Source organism: Carassius auratus, chromosome 23 (assembly GCF_003368295.1).
Source record: "Carassius auratus strain Wakin chromosome 23, ASM336829v1, whole genome shotgun sequence".
In the NCBI taxonomy this organism is placed as follows: Eukaryota; Metazoa; Chordata; class Actinopteri; order Cypriniformes; family Cyprinidae; genus Carassius; species Carassius auratus.
In genome coordinates, this window is record NC_039265.1 from 9,178,048 (window position 1) to 9,183,350 (window position 5,303).

Sequence of the window (5,303 nt, forward strand, 5' to 3'; positions counted from 1 at the left end):
TAGTTGTAGAGGTATTGCTATACAAAATACATCAGTTGCTGTACAAAATGTATATTGTATATCGAGCAGATAGAATTACATATTCTATGTCAACACAGGTATAGTTTTATATTCATGTAGACAAACTTTTTCTTATGTGCAAGTACTTACAGAGCAGGTCTTATAGAATTCACTGGATTCATCACAGAGTAAAATGGGAATGTCTTTGAGGACAACAGAGTGAAGTACTGTCACATCTGGTGTCTAATGATACACAGAGAGAGAATAGACCAGTTAACGGAGTAATTTGCAAGACACAAGCAGACAGGAAATAAAATAGGTTGGTCTGAATCGGCTCATTTGATGAACTATCATACAGATCAAAAGCAAAATGAACCTACTTACCTTACAGCTTATGTGCTGAATCAGCTCCCTGAGTTTCTGACCAACAGTTCCCTTCTTTGTTTTGAAGAGTTTGATGAAACGTGGCGTGTACTGGTCCTGAGCCTCAAAAAAAGTCTCCCTCAAGATTCTTACTGGCGATTCTATTAAACTCAGCAAACACCTGAAGTAGAGAGAGGGGTGGGTAGGGATGGAGAGGTGGCAGAGGTATTAACATTCCAACAAGTGTTTGGATTTCTAGCCACACACCTTGAATTTATTTTTGATTTGCATTATTTTATTGGTTGAGAATTAAAATAGCTTACCTGTCTCTCTGTGAAGAGTGCTGGCCATCGTTCAACCATTTTCAACCAGGATTGCTACATCCTCACATCCAGCTTTTCAAAGCTTTGTGCGATAATTGGCCATCTTAAATTTAAGGCTGTTTTTCCAGCCATACCATTTGTGTGGTCCAGGCTCAGCGAGGCAGGGGTATTTTCTGATCAGTGCTTGTGCAACACTGCTGAAGTCATCATCTTAATGGGCTATAAGTCGAACCCACAGTATCTATAGAGACAGTCCAGAAATACTAATTACATCAAATATTTGAAATTCAAAATATGCACAAAATATTCTGTATGATGAAATATACTATAATGATGAATTAATTTTAACACACAAGAAAGATTTAATTTTATTTTCTTTTGTTGTAATCCAACCGCTCTGATGGAAGCATAACTTTTACTTCAGCATGCAATAATAATACAGTTATTATTTTAAAATACCTTTTACTGCTGGGACTACCTATGTGTGGATTGATCACCATCTGCTTGAGCCTGGAAGGGGACAATTACAAAATAATACAACATTTTAACACAACCATAGCTCACCACAACTCAAATACAAGTACATGTGAAAACTATAACATAAGCCTATAACCCACAATGACAGTTCCCAGTATTAAAATGTACATATGTACAAGATGACCTTAAAGAATAATGTAAGCCACTGAGTATGCCAGCAAATACCTTCATAACAGGCTATGATAAACGGAGTGTAAAAATATTTTCAGACAGGGAGACACTCTACTCCTCTGTACCGAGTCTGATCTAGGTACTACACATGGTAACCATGGAAACGGCACAGCTACGAATATCGACTAGTGTTAAGTGCTGAGTGTTAAATAAAATAACAAAGTTAACGTAGTTGACTGTGGTGATATCCCCAATCATATGTCGAAACACAGTGGTAATCCTGTCTTTGATAAAGACAAGACTGTTATTAACTTTACAGCCTATCTTAAAATAAAATGATACATCCAGACTTGTTCTGATGTTCTGCCTGAGTTTATAAACAACAGTTATAAAGCTCAGTAAACTCACAAACCGCCGGGATCAGTTTGTCATCATGCTAGCCAGTACTCGACAAAAGTTACTGGCATGGCAGATGGGCGCGGGCGCGGGCACGTTCGCATGACGAGCACGCCCGCGACCGTTACACTAAAGTTTTTCCTCAATTTGAACGTGACTAGTCTTTAAAGTTACCTATTTTCAACACAGAGGAAGTTTTGGATTGAAAAAAGAATGAAGTATTGACCAAGTTTCATCAAAATATAGCCACGTTATGTCCATGTTAGTTAGCTAGCTTTAACCGACATTACTACACACACATCAGTACTAGCAAGCACACACTGACGCTGATTTAACGTACAGAAACAAAACGGTCTGCACAAGGTTAAAATATTTACTCACCAAATGAGTGTGCCAAGCACAAGAATCGCTGATATGATGAAGATAAACAAAAGCCCAGTTGAAGCGATGTTTAGGTCCAGCTCCACCTGGTCAGTTCAGTTGCAGGCACGATGTGACATCTCTGCAAATTTACGAATCCCGCCACGCCAAGACCCGCCCTACGAAGCAGCTTGATTGGTTGGGGTTGGGCATTTCACCTGGATTGGTTAAGGTTAGTCAGGGGATATGACCTGTACAAATCAGGTACGTAAGCATGGACGCCTGGCCAATAGTAGCTATTGAAGGGAGGGGCCATAGTGGTGAACAAATATCGCCGTCTAGCGTAGAGAGGACTGATCTGCGCATGCCCACAGATCATGAACTTACTTTTTCTAAATTAATCTAACTCAAGTAAACTGAGCTGGTAAGATTTTTCAACCTCAAAGTACAAGTAACTTACTAAAAGCAAGTGTAAATAGCAGGTTGATAAAAACTGATTAAAGTCAAATTAATATTTTTAATTAAATAGCATGTTTGCATTTACAGTGTAGCATACTTCCTCTGATGTTTAGCAGGCTGTGCCAATGTATAGGGAACATGTTTCTTAGTAAAATTAGTTGAAAGGCAGCATCGTTGGCAATAAAAGAAAAAAAGTTAAATACTAATTAAGACTAGCGATAAGAAGAAATCTGTTTTCTCTGTTTTGAACGCTATGATAGTGTTGTAGCTGTTTTATTGCTGTCTCCACCTACTCAACCCTAAACTTACCTCTTGCAAATGCAGTCATTTCTGCTATTCTGCATGACAAAAATTTCGCAATATTGATGTGCCTAAACTCAAAGACAGGGGAACTGAGAGCATTTTCGAAGTTTTAATCATAGGTCACATGAATGAGTCAAAGGAAACAAGACCACCCTGGGCAAAAGACGTCTCTCTGATTCAAGTATTTTAAGATCTGATATTGGTGTAAGATACTTCTCTTTTTCTGTAGTTCTGCACACTCCATAGGTTTTATAAATGTTTCTCTGACTCATCGCAGAGAGAGTTAGCCTCAAAATGGACTAGGTTGACCACCCGTCCCGCGTAGCGCGTGCGCGCACAGCGTTTGAAGCCCAATTCATGCGTCCCGCAAATTGAGACTGTGTCACGCATAAACAATGCTTGCTCAAAAAAAGTTGATCGCTCTATATCCTCGAGCCCCAGGCAGCCTAACGAACATTAGGGGAGAACCTGGGCGAAAGTAACAAAGCGATTTTCTTCGAGCCTCTTTCTGCATTTGCATTCCCAGCTTTGACAGCATGTTCAGCATGCAATCCTTGACGGAGCTGAGAAATATGTGATTTCCTCATCGTTTCCGGAAGTTAGGTTCGTAAAACTGTTTTCAAGTACAAAAAGTAAATTGTTGAAGTGGTAATATTTTTTTATTAGTCGTGTTGTTTTTCTTGTTTCATGTGTCAAAGTAATGATCAAGCTACAGGTTATTTAGTGCTTTAACACATCCTAAAGTTTGCATTTTAAATTTTTTTTAAAATTAAATCGAGTTTAAATGTCAGGAGTTCCTGTCCTGTTCCTGTTCCTGTTACTTTTGTCCCGCTACAGTGACAAAAAGTATTTATTTTGTTCCAGTGCAAGCTATATTGTGAATTTCTGTGTCTTGCATCATTTCTTACAAATGTTTGTCATATTATACCAAGAGAATATGTCTTAGTGAGGGTCAGAAAGACAGACAGAGGTCTGGTTTTATCCAGATGTTTTTGAGAGTGTGTATCTGGACATGGAGGAACATCTCTCTCTGGGCAGCTGCTACGTCACATTTATATTTAGGTTTTAGCCATATCTCAGCCTTTACACCTCCACCTGTGAATTTGCAGTGTTTCCAGATGTTTTAATGCACATTTTCAATTCATGCATAAAAACAACTGGATGGAAACATAAATAGGCCTACTGTTACATTATGTTTAGAGTTTTTTTATTATGCTAATGTGATTTAAATTTCTATATGTGCATTCTGTAGAATTTTTTTATTATTATATAAAAATACATTGAAATTTACAATAAAAAAAAATAAAAAATAAAAATAAAAAAAGTCAGGGTTTAAGACATCTCATGAAACTTGAATTAAAAATGAATTAAATTGAAAATGAAAATATGAAAATGAAATTTAATAATTTTTTTGCAAAGATATAGGACAAAATATGTTTGCAGTTACTTATTAACAAGGTCACAATCAGGTATACTTAAGAAAAATAAGAGTAACAGAAAAAAAAAAACTATCTTATATTGTTGTGTTACTTTTGACCCACCTGTGTGTTACTTTCGTCCCAAACGAAAGTAGCAATGTGCAACTTATGTTCAAAGTGAAATTATACTGAAGTCTTTCTACATTTCTACAAAATACCACCTGGTATTGTTAGACCACACTTCTGAGTTACTGGCCACAGCAGAAATATAGCTCCGTATACAACATTATCATTTAAAATGAAGTTTTTCTGAAAAATGGTACTTTCGCCCCTGTTCTCCCCTACTTGACAGTTCAGCACGCTACTGCGATCTTTATTATTTCTGTTAACGTTTTTCCTACATTATATTAAAATAGGCAATAAAACAGTTTAATATTTGACTAATTTACTGAGGTGGCATCGTTGTTAACTTACAAGAAATGATGATAATTTGGTGGATAACTTAAATTTTTTCCGTTAAAAACAGGTAGTGTATTCTGATGTAAAATTAACAGTCGCCTGAGGACGCTCAACAACCATCTGAGCTCAAAACGCTGCTTGAGCAAGTGTCAAGATACTAAAAGTAATAAATACATAATTATGAACGTGTTTATGTGTGTTTATTTTTGTTCTCAGTACGTTATTTTAATAGCATTTAATGATTATGATTCATAATCATTAAATGCTATTAAAATAACATAAAAGCATTACATTTTTTACATTATTATATACCATCGATGAAACCACAAAGCTGACGCGGGAGGTATGTATAGCTGCAATATAAAGTAATTTTGAGTATTATTGCTATTAGTATTATTTTCTAAAATTAAGTACATGTAATAGGCTATAAAAGTAGGCTACACATGGCAATGTTTTTGCAACAGCTCCAAGTCTCACGCGCAGTGTAGGCTATACGTCACTGTCCGAGTCCGTTCACTTATTTATTTGTTCACTCCTTCCTGATATAGTGAACTCAACTGCCATACACTATATA

The 5,303-nt window shown here is 36.5% G+C and overlaps 1 long non-coding RNA gene across 1 annotated transcript; it reads right to left on the reverse strand.

Moving 5' to 3' along the window:
• Positions 1-293: 293 nt before the first annotated feature.
• Positions 294-2,281, reverse strand: LOC113041738 (uncharacterized). The gene is made up of 4 exons (XR_003275458.1): positions 2,112-2,281; positions 1,146-1,196; positions 687-927; positions 294-544 (listed from the first exon to the last, which is right to left on the reverse strand). It is a non-coding gene; the product is annotated as an uncharacterized LOC113041738 (long non-coding RNA).
• Positions 2,282-5,303: the final 3,022 nt, after the last annotated feature.